A 23799-nucleotide genomic window follows, 5' to 3' on the forward strand; every position below is an offset into this window, starting at 1 on the left:
ACAAACTAAGGACATAAGATCATATTCTCATCTTGATAAATGGCATGTATAAACACCCACAACTAGCATCACATACCATTGTTCAGGACTGGATGCTCTTTATTTAATATCAGGAATAAGACAGTGATGTCACTCTTGTCACTTCCACTCAACAGTGTCCTAGAGGGATTTGAGACAGTACAATTAGGAAAGCAAAAGAAATAAAAGCATTCAGACTGAAAAATAAAAAGTAAAACTATCTCTGTTCTCATATAACATGCTCTTGTATTAAATATATAGAAAATCCTATGGAATCCACTAAAGAACAATTAGAACTAATAAATGAGTTCAGCAAGTTTGCAAGATATAAAAATCAATTATATTTCTAGACACTTGTAATAAACAATTTAAAAATAAATAAGGAAAAAATGTCAGTTACAATAGCATCAAAAAGAATAAAATACTTAGGAATAAATTTAACAAAATAAGTGCCTGAATGCTTTTACACCGAAAACTACAAAAGAATGTTGAAAGAAATTGAAGAATATCTAAAAAAATGAAAAAATAGCACATATTCATGGATCAGAAAACTTAACTTTGTTAAAAGAGTAGCACTATTCAAATTAATCTGCAGATTCAGTGGGCAATCCCTATCAGAATTTCAGTTTATTTTTTTGAAGAAATTGACAAGTTGATTCTGAAATTCATATGGAACTGCAAGTGATCCAGAACATTACTTCATATTTGATGATCACTTCTTAGATGCAACACCAAAAGCACAACCAGCAAAAGAAAAACAGATAAATTGAACTATTAAAATTTTAAACTTTTGTGCATCAAAAATACAATCAAGAAAGTGAAAAGCAACCCAAAGAATAGGAGAACATATCTGCAAATCATGTGTCACATAAGGATCTAGTATTCAGAACACAGAAAGAATTCCTACAAACTAACAACAAAAATACAAAGTACTCAATTAAAAACCAGATGAAAAATTTAAATAGATATTTTTCCAAAGAAAATTGCACATGAAAAAATAATCATCCGCATTAACCATTCAGTTCAGTTCAGTTCAGTCACTCAGTCATGTCCGACTCTTTGCGACCCCATGAACCGCAGCACCCCAGGCTTCCCTGTCCATCACCAGCTCCGGGAGTCCACCCAAACCCATGTCCATTGTGTCAGTGATGCCATCCAACCATCTCATCCTCTGTTGTCACCTTCTCCTCCTGCCCTCAATCTTTCCCAGCGTCAGGGTCTTTTCAAATAAGTCAGCTCTCCACATCAGGTGGCCAAATTATTGGAGTTTCAGCTTCAGCATCAGTCCTTCCAATGAATATTCAGGACTGATCTCCTTTAGGATGGACTGGTTGGGTCTCCTCGCAGTCCAAGGGACTCTCAAGAGTCTTCTCCAACACCACAGTTCAAAAGCATCAGTTTTTCAATGCTCAGCTTTCTTTATAGTCCAACTCTCACATCCATACATGACTACTGAAAAAACGATAGCCTTGACTAGACATTAACCATTGCTGCTGCTGCTGCTGCTAAGTCGCTTCAGTCGTGTCCGACTCTGTGCGACCCCATAGATGGTAGCCCACTAGGCTCCTCTGTCCCTGGGATTTTCCAGGCAAGAATATTGGAGTGGGTTGCCATTTCCTTCTCCAATGCATGAAAGTGAAAAGTGACAGTAAAGTCGCTCGGTCGTGCCCAACTCTTAGAAACTCCATGGACTGCAGCCTACCAGGCTCCTCCGTCAATGGGATTTTCCAGGCAAGAGTACTGGAGGACATTAACCATTAAGGAACTGCAAACCAAAGCCACAAAGAAATATAACTTCACACCCACTAGGATGACTACAACAAAAACGTTAATGGAAATTAAACATCAGCAAGGATATGTAGAAATCGGACCTCATACATTGCTGGCTGGAGGGTAAAATAATGCAGTCACTTTGCAAAACAGTTTGGCAGTTACTCAAAAGGTTAAACATAAAGATATCATGTGAGTCTACAATTTCATTTCTAAGTATATACCCAGAAGATTTGAAGACATGTGTGCATAGAAAAACTTGTGCATAACGTTTTTACACATTTGTGCATTGCAGCTTTGTTCATAATAGCTTCAGATTGAAAACACCTCAAACACCCACCAATAGTTAAAAGGGTAAACCAACTGTGATATACCCACACAACAGAGATTATTATTCAACCAGGAATAGGAATACTTCAGGTAACATGTGGATGAACTCTGAAAACATTATGCTAGATGAAAGAAGTCAGACACAAAGGGCATGTATTATATGATTTCATTCACATGAAATGTCCAGAACAGGCAAATCCATACAGGCAGAAAGCTGAATAATGGTTGCTATGGGCTGGGGACAGGAGAGGAGTGGGGAATGACTGCTAACAGAAATCAAACTTCTTTGGGGGAAAATGAAAATACTACTCTGGAATTAGATAAAGGTGATGGTTGCTTGACTTTGTGAAAATACTAGAAACCACTTTTTTGTTGTTCAATTAGTCATGTCTGACTCTTTGTGAACCCATGAACTGCAGCATGCCAGGCTTCCCTGTCCTTCACCTTCTCCCAGAGCTTGCTCAAACTAATGCCCATTGATTCACTGATGCCATCCAGTCATCTGGTCCTCTGTTGTTCCCTGCTCCTCTCGCCTTCAATCTTTGCCAGCATTAGGATCTTTTCAAATGAGAGTTCTTCACATCAGGTGGCCAAGTATTGCAGCTTCAGCATCAGCATCCATCCTTCCAATAAATATTCAGGACTGATTTCCTTTAGGATGGGCTGGTTTGATCTCTTTGCCATCCAAGAGACTCACAAGAGTCTTCTCCAACACCACAGTTCAAAAGCATCAATTCTTCAGCACTCAGCCTTCTTTATGGTCCAACACTCAAATCCATATATGACTACTGGAAAAACCATAGCTTTGACTAAATGGACCTTTGTTGGCAAAGTGATGTCTGTGCTTTTTAATATGCTGTCTAGGTTGGTCAAAGCTTTTCTTCCAAGGAGCAAGTGTCTTTTAATTTCATGGCTGAAGTCACCATCTGCAGTGATTTTGGAGCCCAGAAAAATAAAGTCAGCCATTGTTTCCACTGCTTCCCATCTATTTGGCATGAAGTGATGTGAATAGATGCCATGATCTTAGTTTTCTGAATGTTGAGTTTTAAGCCAATGCTTTCAGTCTTCTCTTTCACTTTCATCAAGAGGCTCTTTAGTTCCTCTTCACTTTCTACCATAAGGGTGGTGTCATCTGTGTATCTGAGGTTATTGATATTTCTCTCAGAAATCTTGATTCCAGCTTGGGCTTAATCCAGCCTGGCATTTCACATGATATTCTCTGCATATAAATTAAATAAATAGGATGACAATATACAGCCTTGACATACTCTTTTCCCAATTTAGAATCAGTCCTCTGTCCCATGTCTGGCTCTAACTGTTGCTTCTTGACCTGCATACAGGTTTTTCAGGAGGCAGGTAAGGTGGTCTGGTTTCCCATCTCTTAAAGAATTTTCTACAGTGTGTTATGATCCACACAGTCAAAAGCTTTAGTGCTTTCAATGAAGCAGAAGTAGATGTTTTTCTGGAACTCTCTTGCTTTTTCAATGATCCAGTGGATGTTGGCAATTTGATCTCTAGTTCCTCTGCCTTTTCCAAAACCAGCTTGAAGATCTGTAATTTCATGGTTCAGGTATTGCTGAACCCTAGCTTGGAGAATTTTGAGCATTACTTTAGTAGCGTGTGAGATGAGTGCAATTGTGCAGTAGTTTGAGCATTCTTTGGCATTGCCTTTCTTTGGAATTGGAATGAAAACTGACCTTTTCCAGTCCTGTGGCCACTGCTGAGTTTTCCAGATTTGCTGGCATATTGAGTGCAGCATTTTCACAGCATCATCTTCCAGGATTTGAAATAGCTCAACTGTAATTCCATCACCTCCACTAGCTTTGTTCATAGTGATGATTTCTAAGGCCCACTTGACTTCACATTCCAGGATGTCTGGCTCTAGATGAGTGATCACACCATCGTGATTATCTTCGTCATGAAGATCTTTTTTGTACAGTTCTTCTGCGTATTCTTGCCACCTCTTCTTAATATCTTCTGCTTCTGTTAGGACCACACCATTTCTGTCCTTTATTGAGCCCATATTTGCATGAAATGTTCCCTTGATACAGTACATATAAAACCCTAAAGATAGTATCAGAAAATTACTAGAGCTAATCAGCGAACTTAGCAAAGTTGCAGGATACACAATCAATACACAGAAATCACTTGCATTTCTATATACTAAAAATGAAAAATCAGAAAGAGAAATTAAGGAATCAATCTCATTCACCATTGCAACAAAAAATAATTAAACACCTAAGAATAAACTTACCTAAGGAGACACTCTGATAGACAGAGTACCTGATGAACTATGGACGGAGGTTCATGACAGCAGACAGGAATCAAGACCATCCCCAAGAAAAAGACATGCGAAAAAGCTGAATGGTTGTCTGAGGAAGCCTTGAAAGTAGCTGTGAAAAGAAGGGAAGTTAAAAGCAAAGGAAAAAAGAAAAGATATACCCATTTGAATGCAGAGTTCCAAAGAATAGAAAGGGAGATAAAAAAGCCTTCCTCAGCGATCAATGCAAAGAAATAGAGGAAAACAACAGAAGGGGAAAGACTAGAAATCTCTTCAAGAAAATTAGAGATAGCAAATGAACATTTTATGCAAATATGGGCTCGATAAAGGACAGAAATGGTAGGGACTTAATAGAAGCAGAAGATATTAAGAAGAGGTGGCAAGAATACACAGAAGAACTGTGCAAAAAAGATCTTCATGACCCAGATCATCACAATGTTGTGATCACCAACCTAGAGCCAGACATCCTGGAATGTGAAGTCAAGTGGGCTTTAGTAAGTATCACTACGAACAAAGCTAATGGAAGTGATGGAATTCCAGCTGAGCTATTTCAAATCCTGAAAGATGATGCTGTGAAAGTGCTGCACTCAATATGCCAGCAAATTTGGAAAACTCAGCAGTGGCCACAGGACTGGAAAAGGTCAGTTTTCATTCCAATTCCAAAGAAAGGCAATGCCAAAGAATGCTCAAACTACTGCACAATTGCACTCATCTCACACATTAGTAAAGTAATGCTTAAAATTCTTCAAGCCAGGTTTCAGCAATACGTGAACCATGAACTTCCAGATGTTCAAGCTGGTTTTAGAAAAGGTAGAGGAACCAGAGATCATGTTGCTAACATCTGCTGGATCATGGAAAAAGCAAGAGAGTTCCATAAAAAAAAATCTATTTCTGCTTCATTGACTATGCCAAAGCCTTTGACTCTGTGGATCACAGGAAACTGTGGAAAATTCTTAAAGAGATAGGAATCCCAGACCACCTGACCTGCCTCTTGAGAAACCTGTATGCAGGTAAGGAAGCAAACCTCTATGCAGACATAGAACAACAACAGACTGGTTCCAAATAGGAAAAGGAGTACTCAAGGCTGTATATTGTCACTGTGCTTTTTTAACTTATATGCAGAGTACATCATGAGAAACGCTGGGCTGGAGGAGGCACAAGTGGGAATTAAGATTGTCGGGAGAAATATCAATAACCTCAGATATGCAGATGACACCACCCTTATGGAAGAAAGTGAAGAAGAACTAAAGAGCCTCTTGATGAAAGTGAAAGAGTAGAGTGAAAAAGTTGGCTTAAAGCTCAACATTCAGAAAACTAAGATCATGGCATCCGGTCTCATCACTTCATGGGAAATAGATGGAGGAGCAGTCAAAACAGTGGCTGACTTTATTTTTCTGGGCTCCAAAATCACTGCAGATGGCGATTGCTTCCATGAAATTAAAGGACACTTACTCCTTGGAAGGAAAGTTATGACCAACCTAGACAGCAAATCAAAGGTCCATCTAGTCAAGGCTATGGTTTTTTAAGTTGTCATGTGTGGATGTGAGAGTTGTACTATAAAGAAAGCTGAGCACAGAAGAACTGATGCTTTTGAACTGTGGTGTTGGAGAAGACTCTTGAGAGTCACTTCGACTGCAAGGAGATCCAACCAGTCCATCCTAAAGGAGATCAGTCCTGGGTGTTCATTGGAAGGACTGATATTGAAGCTGAAACTCCAATACTTTGGCCACCTGATGTGAAGAGCTGACTCATTGAAAAAGACCCTGATGCTGGGAAAGATTGAGGGCAGGGAGAGAAGGGGACGACAGGGGATGAAATGGTTGGATACCTTCACCAATTCAATATATATGGGTTTGGGTGGACTCTGGGAGTTGGTAATGGACAGGGAGACCTGGCGGCCTGCAGTTCATGGGGTCACAGCGAGTCAGACATGATTGAGCTACTAAACTGAACTGAACTGAAGGAGAAAAAAGAACTGTACACAGAGGATTATAAGACACTAAAGAAAGAAATAATTCCATATTTATTTCAAGGTTTTAGATCATTTTCACTATCATTATTCAGAATTCTTTATCAGGTAGATTCCCTATCTCTTCCTCTTTTGTTTGGTTTGGTGGGCATTTATCCTGTTTCTTTACCTGTTGAGTATTCCTTTGTCTCTTCATCTTGTTTATATTGCTGCATTTGGGGTGGCCTTTCTGTATTCTGGCAGTTTGTGGAATTCTCTTTATTGTGGAGTTTCCTCACCGTGGGTGGGGTTGTATCATTGGCTTGTCAAGGTTTCTTGGTTAGGGAAGCTTGTGTCGGTGGTCTGGTGGGTGGAGCTGGATTTCTTCTCTCTGGAGTGCAATAACGAGTCTAGTAATGAGTTATGAGATGTAAATGGTTTGGGGGTAACTTTGGGCAGCCTGTATATTGAAGCTCAGGGCTGTGTTCTTGTGTTGCTGGATAATTTGCGTGGTATGTCTTGCTCTGGAACTTGTTGGCCCTTGGGTGGTGCTTCGTTTTCAGTGTAGGTATGGAGGTGTTTGATGATGGGAGAGGGCGTGGAGAAAAGGGAACCCTCTTACACTGTTGGTGGGAATGCAAACCAGTACAGCCACTATGGAGAACAGTGTGGAGATTCCTTAAAAAACTGGAAATAGAACTGCCTTATGACCCAGCAATCCCACTGCTGGGAAAAAACACCAAGGAAACCAGAATTGAGAGACACGTGTACCCCAATGTTCATCGTAGCACTGTTTATAATAGCCAGGACATGGAAGCAACCTAGATGTCCATCAGCAGTTGAATGGATAAGAAAGCTGTGGTACATATACACAATGGAGTATTACTCGGCCATTAAAAAGAATACATTTGAATCAGTTCTAATGAGGTGGATGAAACTGGAGCCTATTATACAGAGTGAAGTTACCCAGAAAGAAAAACACCAATACAGTATACTAACACATATATATGGAATTTAGAAAGATGGTAACGATAACCCTGTATGCAAGACAGCAAAAGAGACACAGATGTATAGAACAGTCTTTTGGACTCTGTGGGAGAGGGAGAGGGTGGAATGATTTGGGAGAATGACATTGAAACATGTATAATATCATATAAAGAAGAAATTGCCAGTCTAGGTTCGATGCAGGGTGCAGGATGCTTGGGGCTAGTGCACTGGGATGACCCAGAGGGATGGTGTGGGGGTGGGGGGTGGGGGGTGGGAGGGGGGTTCAGGATTGGGAACACATGTACACCCATGGCGGATTCATGTTGATGTATGGCAAAACCAATACAATGTTGTAAAGTTAATAATAATAATAATAATAATTTTAAAAAAGAAAGAAATGAAAGATGACATAAACATATGGAGGTATATTCCATGTTCCTGGGTAGGAACAATCAGTATTGTGAAAATGACTATGTAACCAAATGCAATTTACAGATACAATGTGATCCCTATCAAATTACCAAAGGCATTTTTTCACAGAACTAGAACAAAACATTTCATATGGCGTGCTGTGATTCATGGGGTCGCAAAGAGTTGGACACGACTGAGTGACCGAACTGAACTGAACTGATGGAAACACAAAAGACCTCAAATAGCCAAAGCAGTCTTGAGAAATAAGAATGGAGCTGGGAGAATCAACCTTCTTGACATCAGGTTATACTACAAAGCTACGGTCATCAAGACAGTACAGTACTGGCCCCAAAACACAAATACAGACCAATGGAACAAGACAGAAAGACCAGAAATAAACCCTTACACCAATAGGTACCTTATTTTTGACAAAGGCAAGAACATACAATGGGGCAAAAACATTCTCTTCAATAAATGGTGTTGGGAAAACTGGACAGCTACATGTAAAAGAATGAAATTAGAAAATTTCCTATTGATGCTTTTGAAATGTGGTGTTGGAGAATACTCTTGAGAGTCCCTTGGACTATCCAACCAGTCCATTCTGAAGGAGATCAGCCCTGGGTGTTCTTTGGAAGGAATGATGCTAAAGCTGAAACTCCAGTACTTTGGCCACCTCATGCGAAGAGTTGACTCATTGGAAAAGACTCTGATGCTGGGAGGGATTAGGGGCAAGAGGAGAAGGGGACGACAAAGGGTGAAATGGTTGGATGGCATCACCGACTTGATGGACGTGAGTTTGAGTGAACCCTGGGAGTTGGTGATGGACAGGGAGGCCTGGTGTGCTGCAATTCATGGGGTTGCAAAGAGTCGGACACGACTGAACGACTGAACTGAACTGAACACCATAACAAAGATAAATTCAAAATGGATTAACGACCTAAGTGTAAGACCAGAAACTGTAAAACTCTTAGAGGAAAACATAGACAGAATACTCGATGACATAAATCAAAGCAAGATCCTTTATGACCCACCTCCTAGATTAAAGGAAATAAAAGCAAAAGTAAACAAATGGGACCTGATTAAACGTAAAAGCTTTTGCACAGCAAAGGAAACTATAAGCAAGGTGAAAAGACAACCCTCAGAATGGGAGAAAATTATAGCAAATGAAACAACTGACAAAGGTTTAATTTCCAAAGTATACAAATAACTCATACAACTCAATACCAGAAAAACAAACAACCACATCAAAAAGTGGGGGAAAGACCTAAACAAACATTTCTCCAAAGAAGACATACAGATGGCTAACACTTGAAAAGATGCTCAACATTGCTCATTATTAGAGAAATGCAAATGAAAACTCCAATGAGATGTCACCTCACACCAGTCAGAATGTCCCTCATCAAAATGTCTAAAAACAATAAATGGTGGAGAGAGTGTGGAGAAAAGGGAACACTCTTGCACTGCTGGTGGGAATGTAAATTGATCCAGGCACTATGGCAGATGGTATGGATATTATTTAAGAAACTAGGAATAGAACCACCATATGACCCAGCAATCCCACTCCTAGGCATATACCCTAAGGAAACCAAAATTGTTCATTGCAGCACTATTTACAATAGCTAGAACATGGAAGCAACCTAGATGTCCATTAACAGATGAATGTATAAAGAAGTTGTGGTGTATTTAAGTTTTAGTTTAGTCACTCAGTCGTGTCTGACTCTTTGCAACTCCATGGACTTTAGTCTACCAGGCTCCTCTGTCCATGGGATTTTCCAGGCAAGAATACTGGAGTGGGTCACCATTTCCTTCTCCAGAGGATCTTCCCAACCCATGGATTGAACCCAGGTCTCCCACGTTGTAGGCAGATGGTTTACCATCTGAGCCACCAGGGAAGTCTACTCAGCCATAAAAAGGAATGTATTTAAGTCAGTTCTGATGAGGTGGATGAACCTAGAACCAATTATACCAAGTGAAGTGAGTCAGAAAGAGAAAGATAAATACCATTTTCTAACACATATATATGAAATCTAGAAAAATGGTACTGAAGAATTTATTTAAAAAGCAACAATGGAGAAACAGACATAGAGAATAGACTAATGGACATGGAGAAGGGGAGGAGAGGATGAGATGTATGGAAAGAGTAACACTGAAATGTACATTACCATATGTAAAATAGATAGCCAACAGGAATTTGCTCTATGGCTCAGGAAACTCAAACAGGGGCTCTGTATCAACCCAGAGGGGTGGATGAGGAGAGAGACGGGAGGGAGTTTCTAAAAGGAGAGGGTATATGTATACCTATGGCTGATTCATGTTGAGGTTTCACAGAAAACAGCAAAATTATGTAAAGCAATTTAATTCAATAAAAAAAAAACAATTAATTTTTTAAAAATCACTACTACCTAAACACAAGTTTCAGAAACTAAAACCCTGGAAATATGTCATTAAACTGCTTCATTTAACAATTTGATTCAGCTTAGGGAAAAAAACTTCACAGTAACCATTTAAATATATATATATAATGGGATTATCCCCTAGAGAAGGTCATGGCAACCCACTTCAGTATTCTTGCCTGGAGCACCCATGGACAGAGGTGCCTGGTGGGCTGCAGTCCATTGGGTTGCAAAAGTCAGACATGACTATGAGACTTAGGATGCACACATGGTGGCCCCACAGGGCATGTTTCATTGAGTTAGACAAGGTTGTGGTTCTAGTGTGATTAGATTGACTAGTTTTCTGTGATTATGGTTTCAGTGTGTCTGCCCTCTGATGCCCTCTTGCAACACCTATGATCTGACTTGGGTTTCTCTTACCTTGGACGTGGGGTATCTCTTTGCAGCTGCTTCAGCAAAGCACAGCCTCTGCTCCTTACCTTGGATGATGGGTATCTCCTCACTGCTGCCCCTCCTGACCTTGAATGTAGAGTAGCTCCTCTCAGCCCTCCTGTGCCTGCACAGCCTTTATGATAAAATCCCTTATGATTAAACAATGGAAGTGAGAAATAGACTTAAGGGACTAGATCTGATAGATAGAGTGCCTGATGAACTATGGACGGAGGTTCATGACATTGTACAGAAGACAGGGATCAAGACCATGGAAAAGAAATGCAAAAAAGCAAAATGGCTGTCTGGGGAGGGCTTAAAAATAGCTGTGAAAAGAAGAGAAGCAAAAAGCAAAGGAGAAAAGGAAAGATACAAGCATCTGAATGCAGAGTTCCACAGAATAGCAAGAAGAGATAAGAAAGCCTTCCTCAGCGATCAATGCAAAGAAATAGAGGAAAACAACAGAATGGGAAAGACAAGAGATCTCATCAAGAAAATCAGAGATACCAAGGGAACATTTTATGCTAAGATGGGCTCGATAAAGGACAGAAATGGTATGGACCTAACAGAAGCAGAAGATATTAAGAAGAGGTGGCAAGAATACACAGAAGAACTGTACAAAAAAGACCTTCAAGACAAAGATAGTCACGATGGTATGATCACTCACCTAGGGCCAGACATCCTGGAATGTGAAGTCAAGTGGGCCTTAGAAATCATCACTACAAACAAAGCTAGTGGAGGTGATGGAATTCCAGTTGAGCTGTTTCAAATCCTGAAAGATGATGCTGTGAAAGTGCTACACTCAATATGCCAGCAAATTTGGAAACTCAGAAGTGGCCACATGACTGGAAAAGGTCAGTTTTTCTTCCAATCCCAAAGAAAGGCAATGCCAAAGAATGCTCAAACTACCTCACAGTTGCACTCATCTCACATGCTAGTAAAGTAATGCTCAAAATTCTCCAAGCCAGTCTTCAGCAATACATGAACCATGAACTTCCAGATCTTCAAGCTGGTTTTAGAAAAGGCAGAGGAACCAGAGATCAAATTGCCAACATCCGTTGGATCATTGAAAAAGGAAGAGAGTTCAAGAAAAATATCTATTTCTGCTTTATTGACTATGCCAAAGCCTTTGACTGTGTGGATCACAATAAACTGTGGAAAATTCTGAAAGAGATGGGAATACCAGACTACCTGACCTCCCTCTTGAGAAATCTGTATGCAGGTCAGGAAGCAACAGTTAGAACTGGTCATGGAACAAAAGACTGATTCCGAATAGGAAAAGGAGTACATCAAGGCTGTATATTGTCACCCTCCTTATTTAACTTATATGCAGAGTACATCATGAGAAACACTGGGCTGGAAGAAGCACAAACGAATCAAGATTGCCAGGAGAAATATCAATAACCTCAGATACGCAGATGACACCACCCTTATGGCAGAAAGTGTAGAGGAACAAAAGAGCCTCTTGATGAAAGTGAAAGAGGAGAGTGAAAAAGTTGGCTTAAAGCTCAACATTCAGAAAACAAAAATCATGGCATCTGGTCCCATCACTTCATGGGAGATAGATGGCGAAACAGTGGAAACAGTGTCAAACTTTATTTTGGGGGGCTCCAAAATCACTGCAGATAGTGATTGCAGCCATGAAATTAAAAGATGCTTGCTCCTTGGAAGGAAGATTATGACCAACCTAGATAGCATATTCAAAAGCAGAGACATTACTTTGTTAACAAAGGTCCGTCTAGTCAAGGCTATGGTTTTTCCAGTGGTCATGTATGGATGTGACAGTTGGACTGTGAAGAAGGCTGAGTGCCAAAGAATTGATGCTTTTGAACTGTGGTGTTGGAGAAGACTCTTGAGAGTCCCTTGGACTGCAAGGAGATCCAACCAGTCCATTCTAAAGATCAGTCCTGGGTGTTCTCTGGAAGGAATGATGCTAAAGCTGAAACTCCAGTACTTTGGCCACCTCATGCGAAGAGTTGACTCATTGGAAAAGACTCTGATGCTGGGAGGGATTAGGGGCAGGAGGAGAAGGGGACGACAGAGGATGAGATGGCTGGATGGCATCACCGACTTGATGGACGTGAGTTTGAGTGAACCCTGGGAGTTGGTGATGGACAGGGAGGCCTGGTGTGCTGCAATTCATGGGGTCACAAGAGTCGGACACGACTGAGCGACTGAATTGAACTGAATGTGATATAGAGTCTACTTCAATAATACATGACAAAAAAATCATGATAATATTTCTTTAGTTCATTTCCTGCATAATAGAGATTAAATTGCCAACATTCATTGGATTGTAGATAGCACAAAGTAATTCCAGGAAAACGTCTACTTCTGCTTCGTTGACTGCACCAAAGCCTTTGATTGTGTGGATCACAAACTGTGAAAAATTCTTAAAGAGATGAGAATAACAGACCACCTTACCTGCCTCCTGTGAAACCTGTATGCAGGTCAAGAAGCAACAATTAGAACCAAACATGGAACAATGGACTGGTTCCAAATTGTGAAAGGAATACATCAAGGCCATATACTGTCACTCTGTTCAGAACAGGCATATCCATATAGAGAGAAAGCTGAATGGTTGTGAGCAATTCCTCAGAGCTGGTCCTGTGGATGTGGTAAGGCTGCCCTAAGGGAGCAAGTAGACCAGCTGGCTTCCTGAATCCTTCCATCCCAGGAAGGACTCTGGTTGAGCTACTATGGGTCAACACTTTAGAGGACACTGTTACATGCTGATCAACAAATCTCCAGGCTTTCATGACCTTGATGTGTCAAAATGAAAGAACAAAATGAATCAAATGAAATGAACCATGATGATGTTTGAATAAAGTAAAACATAGAATTAACTTGGGCTTCTCTGGTGGCTCAGATGGTAAAGAATCTGCCTGCAATGTGGGAGAGCCCAGATTTGTTCCCTGGATTGGGAAGGCATCTTCCCCAGGTTTGATCCCTGGAGGAGAAAATGGCAACCGACTCCAGTATTCTTGTCTTCTGGAGAATCCCATGGACAGAGGAGCCTGGTGTGCTACAGCCCACGGGGTCACAAAGAGTACAACACAAGTGAGCGACTAATGCTAGCTATGGTACTAGAATTGACTTGAAATTTATCCAAAGCCCTTGAATTGATAAGTCGCACTTATTACAAAGGTTAACATGTGCAACATTGTCTTCAATCATTTCCTTAATATCACATTAATATTAGTAAATAAGAATGAAATTCCTAGTAAATATCTGGTACATACTGCATGTCAGCCAAATTATTTAGTCTTCCTGAGCCTTATTGCCAAATTCAGAATTAAACTGAGGAAAGTAAGGAAAACCACCAGACCATTCTGGTATGATCTAAATCAAATCCTTTACGGCTATACAGTGGAAGTGACAAATAGATTCAAAGGGTTTGATCTGATAGACAGAGTGCCTGAAGAACTATGGATGGAAGTTTGTGACATTGTACAGGAGGCAGGGATCAAGAACATTCTCAAGAAAAAGAAATGCAAAAAAGCAATATGATTGTCTGAGGAGGTCTTACAAATAGCTAAGGAAAGAAGAGACATGAGAGGCAAAGGAGAAAAGGAAAGATATACCCATTTGAGTGAAAAGATCCAAAGAATAGCAAGGAGAGATAAGAAAGCTTTCCTCAGTGATCAATGCAAAGAAAGAGATGAAAACAATAGATTGGGAAAGACTAGAGATCTCTTCAAGAAAATCAGAGATACCAAGGGAACATTACATGCAAAGATGGGCTCAATAAAGGACAGAAATGGTATGGACCTAAGAGAAGCAGAAGATATTAAGAAGAGGTGGCAAGAATACACAGAAGAACTGTACAAAAAAGATCTTCATGACCAAGATAGTCACGATGGTATGATCACTCACCTAGGGCCAGACATCCTGGAATGTGAAGTCAAGTGGGCCTTAGGAAGCATCACTATGAACAAAGCTAGTGGAGGTGATTTCCAGTTGAGCTATTTCAAATCCTGAAAGATGATGCTGTGAAAGTGCTGCACTCAGTATGCCAGCAAATTTGGAAAACTCAGCAGTGGCCACAGGACTGGAAAAGGTCAGTTTTCATTCCAATCCCAAAGAAAGGCAATGCCAAAGAATATTCAAACTACCACACAGTAGCACTCATCTCACACACTAGCAAAGTAATGCTCAAAATTCTCCAAGCCAGGCCTCAACAGTATGTGAACCATTAACTTCCAGATGTTCAAGGTGGATTTAGAAAAGGCAGAGGAACCAGAGATCAAATTGCCAACATCTGCTGGATCATGGAAAAAGCAAGAGAGTTCCAGAAAAACATCTACTTTTGCTTTATTGATTATGCCAAAGCCTTTGTGTGGATCACAACAAACTGCAGAAAATTCTCCAAGAGACGGGATACCAGACCACCTTATCTGTCTCCTGAGAAATCTACATACAGGTAAAGAAGCAACAGTTAGAACTGGGCATGGAGCAACAGACTGGTTCCAAACTGGGAAAGGAGTGCATCAAGCCTGTATATTGTCACCCTGTTTATTTAACTTATACACAGAGTACATCATGTGAAATGCCAGGCTGGATGAAGCACAAGCTGGAATCAAGATTGCCAGGAGAAATATCAATAACCTCAGATACGAAGATGAGGTTATGGCACAAAGTGAGGAAGAACTAAAGAGCCTCTTGATGAAAATGTAAGAGGTGACTGAAAAGGTTGGCTTAAAACTCAACATTCAGAAAACTAAGATCATGGCATCTGGTCCCATCACTTCATAGTAAATAGATGGGGCAACAATGGAAACAGTGAGAGATTTTATTTTGGGGGCTCCAAAATCACTGAAGATGGTGATTGCAGCCATGAAAATAAAAGGTGCTTGCTACTTTGAAGAAAAGTTATGACCAAACTAGACAGCACATTAAAAAGTAGAGACATAGCTTTACCAACAAAGGTCCATCTAGTCAAAGCTATGGTTTTTCCAGTAGTCATATATGGATGTGAGAGTTGGACTATAAAGAAAGCTGAGTGCCAAAGAATTGATGCTTTTGAAATGTGGCGTTGGAGAAGACTCTTGAGAGTCCCTTGGACTGCAAGGAGATCCAACCAGTCTATCCTAAAGGAAATCAGTCCTGAATATTCATTTGAAGGACTGATGCTGAAGCTGAAGCTCCAATACTTTGGCCACCTGATGTGAAGAGCTGACTCCTTGAAAAATACCCTGATGCTGGGAAAGATTGAAAGCAGGAGGAGAAGGGGATGACAGAGGATGAGATGGTTGGATAGCATCACTGACGCAATGGACATGAGTTTGAGTAGGCTCCGGGAGTTCGTGATGGACAGGGAAGCTGGCATGCTACCGTCCATGGGATTGCAAAGGGTTGGAAATGACTGAGTAACTGAACTGAACTGACTGAGCCTATTGAATTAGTTTCCTCTTTCTATTAAATAGTCCTAGTTGTTTATTTGGGAGAAGGCAATGGCAACCCACTCCAGTACTCTTGCCTGGAAAATCCCATGGATGGAGGAGCCTGGTAGGCTGCAGTCCATGGGGTTACGAAGAGTCAGACACGACTGAGCGACTTCACTTTCACTTTTCACTTTCATGCACTGGAGAAGGAAATGGCAACCCACTCCAGTGTTCTTGCCTGGAGAATCCCAGGGACGGCAGAGCCTGGTGAGCTGCCATCTATGGGGTTGCACAGAGTTGGACACGACTGAAGTGACTTACCAGCAGCAGCAGCAGTTGTTTACTCATTTTGGTAAACTATCTTCAAATTCTAAATAATATTGCAATAAGAAGCTGTGTATGTAATCTTGTGTCAATATTGCATATTTGGCAGTGAGACAGAGAAAATGATTCATTCCACAAGCATATTCTGAGTTTGGTTGGGTGTCTGCCTGATGCTACCACACTGTTGGCACGTAATATGTAAAGTGCTTTTCTCCCATCTTTTCATGCCACCAAATTTAGCCCTTTTGCAAATAATAGTTGCACTGTCTGCTGATTTATTTTTGTGTGGATAAAAGAAAATATTATTTTATTTTATTTCCTGAGCCTTGAATGTTGCCATACCAGGCACCCCTTGTAAAAGTGCATTCTGGGGTAACTCTGAGAAGTCAGTTGACTGGGATTTTGGAGGAAGCTGTTTGTGCCATCGTGCAGAGGAACAAGCAGCCGGGAAATTGCAAGTCTTGCCAACTGTGGGCTCTACTGCACCAGGATGCAGAAATAAAAAATTAAAAAGGCCAGTCCAGGCCCCTGTGATTTCCTTTTCTCTGGGTCCAGCACTTTGGACTCCAGTCAAGGCCAGCAGCTGGCACCCCAGACAAGTCTTAGTAGGTCAGGTTAGAAGCCTAGCCATTCCCACTCAGCCCTTCATTTGTACCCGCCACACACAACGGGCCATTTGAATGAGCACTTAGGAACCAGAGCTCTGCCCATTCTTCATTTTGGGCAAGATTCATCTTTGTTCCTCAAGAAACAATGGTTGTGCTCCTTTTCCTCTCGGTTGAACTTTTGGCAACCTAAAAAGAGTGAGGCATCTGCCTCTGTGGTCTCAATTTCCCACTGAACACACTGTGTTCCTACTGTAGCATCAGGTCTGCAAATACATCTGAAATGCACTCATAGCTCCTGAATGAATAACTGTAATATTCATTGCTGGTGTGTGCATTCCCCACCGGCCAAGTGTCCTTGGGGCTGATAAGCATGGGGCCATCATAGGGGGCTGCAGGGCTAGAAGCAGAAATTCTGATTAGCAGACAGTCCACAGCTGCCACTCCAAATGAATTTTCCTCTCCACCCACCTGGATAATGGGAACATTGACTGTGGAGGAAATATCTGTTGGGCTCGAGGATGAATCAGGACTGTGCACAGTGTTGGTGGTATAAAGTCAGGTATGGTGTGATCCCAGTCCTTGAGGGATTTCAATTTAGTGGAGACTATATTAGACTGTGACATCCACTTGCTCAGTGAAGAAGTGTATCCTATGTTCCCGATACATGCCAGGTCTTGGACAGGCCATCTAGCCCTTGCTCCTGCTCTGTCACACTCACATCCTATCTCTTTTAGAGCCTGTCAGCTCTATCTTCAGTATATATTCAGTATCCACCCTTTCTCATCACCACCACCACTACCACTACCACCTACATCAAGCCTTTGTCTCCTATGTCAATTATCCAGAGAACGCACCTTGCCCTGCCACTGTTGGCCTCATTGTCCACACCACAGCCCAGAGTGGTTCTTTCAGATGTGATTCAGTGATGAGACACCCATGTCCAGAACACTTCAATGGTTTCCAGGTATTTGAAAAGGAAAAGCCTTATCTCCTCAGTGGCACATGAGGCCTCAGGAGGTGGAAGTCACAGCCACCTCTCCCAGAACATTCCCTACGGTTCTCATCTCCCTCCCCTCCACTGCCTGCCTTCCTCCTGTCCTTCAACTTGATCTTGGCAGGAGAGTTCTCAGCTCAGGGCCTCTGTGCTTGCTTTTTCCAGGAACTTTCTTCCCTCAGACAGGCACACAGGCCACCACAGCAGCTTGTTCAAGTTTTTGTTTAAATATCACTTTCACAAGAAGACTTCTTCTGACAGCTTCCAAAATTCTCATCTCATCACCAATCTTGTTTTACTCATATCCCCAACAATAGCTTACCTTATTATTATTTTGAACTAAATATTCAATATCCTATGTTTTTACCCATAAATGTTTTAAGAATGATTCTTTGTTTTAAAAAATAATCCCAATACCTTTATCACATAAAAAATTAAAAATGATTTCTTAATATTACATAATATCCTGTTGGTATACAAACTTCTCCCAATGACTGATACATGCTTGTTTGTTTTTAATTCTGTTCAAATCAGAATTCAAGCAAGAATTTTTCTTAAGGTTTTTGCTTTTTAATCTGCTCTTTTCCTTTCTCTCTCTCTCTTTCTTTCTCCCTTCTCTCCTGCCTCTTTCCCAATTTATTTATTGAAAAAAGTGAATGGTTTGTCTTGTAGAATTTTACATACTCTAGATTTTGCTGATTGTACACCATCCTCTATATTCCTGTAAACAGGTAATCAAATCTAGATGTCTGATCAGATTCAAGTTCAAATTTTAATTGCACAGGTGATGTTATATATTCCTGTCATGAGGCACCTCATGTCTTCTTACTTCCATGTTTCTGATCTTAGCAGCCACTATGAGACCCAGCAGTGCCTGGTTCTATTATCTCATTAGAGGTGAAAAGATGCTGACATTCAGCTCTACCAATCCCTCCTCATGTTTTGTTCACTGGAAGAGATAATAGTAAGTCAGGAAATCATTGTGCCAGGTTTGGATGAGGTTATCCAGGAAATAGATAGAGAGAACCCTGCAGAATGCCAACACTTAAGGAGAAAAGAGAAGGGAGGTGCTGAAAAGCAACCTGAGAAATAAAAATCTTGAAGGAGAGGTGAACACTATCAAAGAAACCAATACAGAAAAAGCTTCTCAAGAAATAAGAGGGAGGCCACAGTGCCAGAGGTTACAGAGATATCAAATAAAACATTGCAAAGAAAATAATAAAAATACTTAGGAATAAATCTACATAAAGAAACAGAGGACCTATATATAAAAAACTATAAAACACTGTTGAAAGTAACCAAAGATGACACAAATAGATGGGGAAATTTATGAAATTCATGGATCTGATGAATCAATATAGTGAAAATGAGGATACTACCCAAAGCAATCTATAGATTCAATGCAATCCCTATCAAGCTACCAATGGTATTTTTCAGAGAACTAGAACAAATAATTTCACAATTTGTGTGGAAATACAAAAAACCTCGAATAGCCAAAGCAATCTTGAGAAAGAAGAATGGAACTGGAGGAATCAAACTGCCTGACTTCAGACTATACTACAAAGCTACAGTCATCAAGGCAGTATGGTACTGGCAAAAAACAGAAATATAGATCACTGGAACAAAATAGAAAGCTCTGAGATAAATCCATGCACCTATGGACACCTTATCTTTGATAGAAGGCAAGAATATACAATGGAGAAAAGACAATCTCTTTAACAAGTGGTGCTGGGAAAACTGGTCAACCACTTGTAAAAGAATGAAACTAAAACACTTTCTAACACCATACACAAAAATAAACTCAAAATGGATCAAAGATCTCAATGTAAGGCCAGAAACTATAAAACTCCTAGAGGAAAACATAGGCAAAACACTCTCTGACATAAGTTACAGGAGGATCCTCTATGACCCACCTCCCAGAGTAATGGAAATAAAAGTAAAAATAAACAAATAGGACCTAATTAAACTTAAAAGCTTTTGCACAATGAAGGAGCAAGGTGAAAAGACAGCCTTCAGGATGGGAGGAAATAATAGCAAACAAAGCAACAGACAAAGAATTTATCTCAAAAGTATACAAACAACTCCTGCAGCTCAATTCCAGAAAAATAAACCACCCAATCAAAAAATAGGCCAAAGAACTAAATAGACATTTCTCCAAAGAAACCATACAGATGGCTAACAAACACATGAAAAGATGCTCGACATCACTCATTATTTGAAATGCAAATCAAAACCACAATGAGGTACCATCTCAAGTGGGTCAGAACGGCTGCTATCAAAAAGTTTACAAACAATAAATGCTGGAGAGGGTGTGGAGAAAGGGGAACCCTCTTACACTGTTGGTGGGAATGCAAACTAGGAAAGCCACTATGGAGAACAGTGTGGAGATTCCTTAAAAAACTGGAAATAGAACTACGTTATGACCCAGCAATCCCACTGCTGGGCATACAAACAGGAAACCAGAATTGAAAGAGACATGTGTACCCCAATGTTCATCACAGCACTGTTTACAATAGCCAGGACGTGGAAGCAACCTAGATATCCATCAGCAGACAAATGGATAAGAAAGCTGTGGTACATATACACAATGGAGTATTACTCAGCCATTAAAAAGAATGGATTTAAATCAGTTCTAACGAGGTGGGTGAAACTGGAGCCTATTATACAGAGTGAAGTAAGCCAGAAAGCAAAACACCAATACAATATATTAACGCATATATATGGAATTTAGAAAGATGGTGATGATAACCCTATACGCAAGACAGCAAAAGAGACACAGCTGTAAAGAACAATCTTTTGGACTCTGTGGGAGAAGGTGAGGGTGGGATGATTTGAGAGAATAGCATTGAAACATGTATATTACCATATGTGAAACAGATCGCCAGTCCAGATTCGATGCATGAGACGGGGTGCTCCGGGCTGGTGCACTGGGATGACCCTGAGGGATGGAATGGGAAGGGAGGTGAGAGGGGGGTTCAGGATGGGGAACACATGTATACCCATGGCTGATTCATGTCAATGCATGGCAAAAACCACTACAATATTGTAAAGTAATTAGCCACCAATTAAAGTAAATAAATTATTTTTTAAGACAAAGAATGGAACAGAAACCATTCAGAAACAGCAGCATGAAATTATGCTCCTTCCCACAACATCCAGTGTTGTATTTGAAGACATGAAAGGAGACTGACATTTATTTATCACTTGACGTGACACCTCCATTTCCCATGTGAGGTGTCTACCACAAGGGGAAGTTGACTCATCAGGCTAGTGGATATGACTGGTGCCACTTTGGGAAAACTTCCAAGCAGTTTTTATAAAGCTAAGCCTACAAGTACCCTTGACTCAGCAAGTCCAATTCTGAGTATTTATCTAAGACAAATGAAAACTAATGTCCACAAAAAAAAAACTTATGCATAAATGTTTATAATAACTCCAAACTAGAAACAGCCCATATGTCAATTTGTAGATGAATCAGTGTTATGGTCTATTTCCAAAATAGATTACTACTCAGGAATAAGAAAGAACAGATTAGTTACATACACAAATGTGTAACTTGATTTCATTTACACAAATGTCTAACACAGGTGAAAACTGTGTTGAAAAATTCAGAATAGCAGTTACCTCTAGAAGCATGGGGTTACAGATCGACTGTGATGAGGCATGAGGGAATATGGTAATAGTAATTGCCTGCCTGTATAATTATAGGGATATGGGTTGCATGAGTATAAGCATTTGTCAACTTCAAATCATATACTTCAGACAGTCATCTCATTGTATGAATATTTTACCTCAAAAGAAATAAAGGAACCATGGAAAATACCAAACTCTGGTTGATGATAATGCATGCTGAAGTAATTAAGAAGAAAGTACTAATGTCTGCAAACTATTTCAAAATATATCCAAATAATAAGATAGACTGATGGGTGAATAGAGAGATGCAGCAATGCATAAATATATGCAAAAGCAAATAAGATAAAGTGTTAAATTCAAGTCAGTGTGGTAGTATATAAGTATTCAAAAGGTTCATTGTAGTTTTTCAAATTTCCCATATATTTAAACATTTTCCATAATAAAATTGTGAAAAATTTGCTATTACATTGAAAAATTGTGTAACAACATAACAGCAAAAAGATAAAGATTTAACAAGCAAATCATTTGCAAAATCATTGAGAAATGGTAGGAATGAATCTAGCAAAATATATTTCTCCACAGAAAATCTGAAACCTTATTATTGTAAAATGAACACCTTAATAAACCCAAGAACTCATTATAGTCATGGTCTGGAAGGTACAATGTTATAGATATGTCAACTCCTTCAGCTGATCTGTAGATTCCATGGGATTCCCACTCAGTTCCCCGGTAGGTATTTATTGTTATGTTGAAGTTGACAAGCCAATGCCAAAAACTTATTAGGAAATACAAAAGGTCAGAAATAGATAAGGCAATCTTGTAAAGTAAAAACAAAGCTGGAGAACTTACCCTGCTTTGTCAATAAAACGGTAGTAATCAAGACAATGTGGAATTTATCTGAAGACAGGCAAATTGACCAATGGAATGAGCAGCAAATCCAGAAACAGAGTCACATAAATACAGCCACCAGGTTTATAATAGTACACAAGACAGGGCCAATAGAAGATTCCCTTATTAAAAAATTTAATCTTTGCTCTTGCCTCACATCATACACACAAAAACAGATCAATTCCAAATATATTGTAGACTGATATGGAAGGAAAAACAATGAGTCTTTTAGAAAAAAGCAAAGTGGAATGTCTAAACAAGGCACAAAAAAATACTAACTGCATAAAAGAGAAAAATAATAAGCTGGTCTATTTTAATTTAAGAAAATCTGTTCATAAAACACTATAAAGTGTATGGAAATGAAAGCTACAAAGAGAGGAAGATGTGTGTATTGTTTATTTCCAACAAAGGGCCATATCTCATTAAGCTGTAGTATAAAGAACTACAGCTCAATAAGGAAAGAGAGAAATCCAGTTTTTCAAAATGAGGGTAGAACTTGGTCAGATTCAACACCACAGGAGTTAGATTTGCTTACTTTTCCTCTTCCTGGACTTTTTTTTATTCCCCTCCAGTTTTACAGTGATATAATTAATGCAAATCACTGTATATGTCTAAGGTACACAGCACAACAGTTTGACTTACAAATATTATGAAATGAATACCAAATGATTGTTAAATTTAGCTAACATCCATCATCTCATATAGTTACAATAAAAAGAAAAAAAAGAACCTGTTTTTCCTTGTGATGAGAAATCTTAGGATTTTATCTTTTCTCAACTTCCGTATATATCAGAGTGGCCTTGTCTACAGCTATCATGCCATACTTTACATTCCTGGCACTTAAGGGAATTTCTCTAGCACTGAATTATACAAATGATCCCTGAAAATATAGTCTTTCCAGGGTTTTTTCTACTTACTTACCTTCTAGGTTATTTGAAATTGTACTAGGAATTATCTCAACTTTCATCAAAGTTCTCTTCTATCTCGTCCATCAGTTTTGTTCAATTAGAACACTTCTATTCAAAGACTCATCAGGAGAGTTGTGATTTTTTTTTTCTGTCTACTTGTAGAGCATTTCTCTCTACTGTATAGGTCAGATGATAAACCAACAAACAGCTTGAAAACTTGGACCCTTCAGATAAAATGTAGGGTGTGTTGGTGGGTGGAGGAACCTCTCTGTTCTTAAGCTCTCTTTACTGGATCAAATTAGTAATTCAGCTTAGTGTTGCAGTTCCTTTCAACCTGCTGGCTGGTGTCAGCAGGATGCTGCTTAAAGTATTCTGAACAACAAACCCCTTTCCCCAGACAGTCTGATTGGTATCTCTTGGGAATCTCTAAAACATGCTTTCCCAGGGTCTTCTTGTAAAAGACAAGACTTCTGTCTGAATCCTGGACCCAAGT

General features: G+C 39.9%; 1 long non-coding RNA gene across 1 annotated transcript; it reads left to right on the forward strand.

Annotated features, from left to right (window-relative positions):
* The first annotated feature begins 7970 nt into the window (after positions 1 to 7970).
* LOC120867902 lies at positions 7971 to 19473 on the forward strand. The gene is made up of 2 exons (XR_005722066.1): positions 7971 to 8048; positions 19429 to 19473. It is a non-coding gene; the product is annotated as an uncharacterized LOC120867902 (long non-coding RNA).
* The last annotated feature ends 4326 nt before the right edge of the window (positions 19474 to 23799 follow it).

The sequence above is a fragment of the Oryx dammah genome, unplaced genomic scaffold (genome assembly GCF_014754425.2).
Source record: "Oryx dammah isolate SB20612 unplaced genomic scaffold, SCBI_Odam_1.1 HiC_scaffold_9, whole genome shotgun sequence".
Lineage (NCBI taxonomy): Eukaryota > Metazoa > Chordata > Mammalia > Artiodactyla > Bovidae > Oryx > Oryx dammah.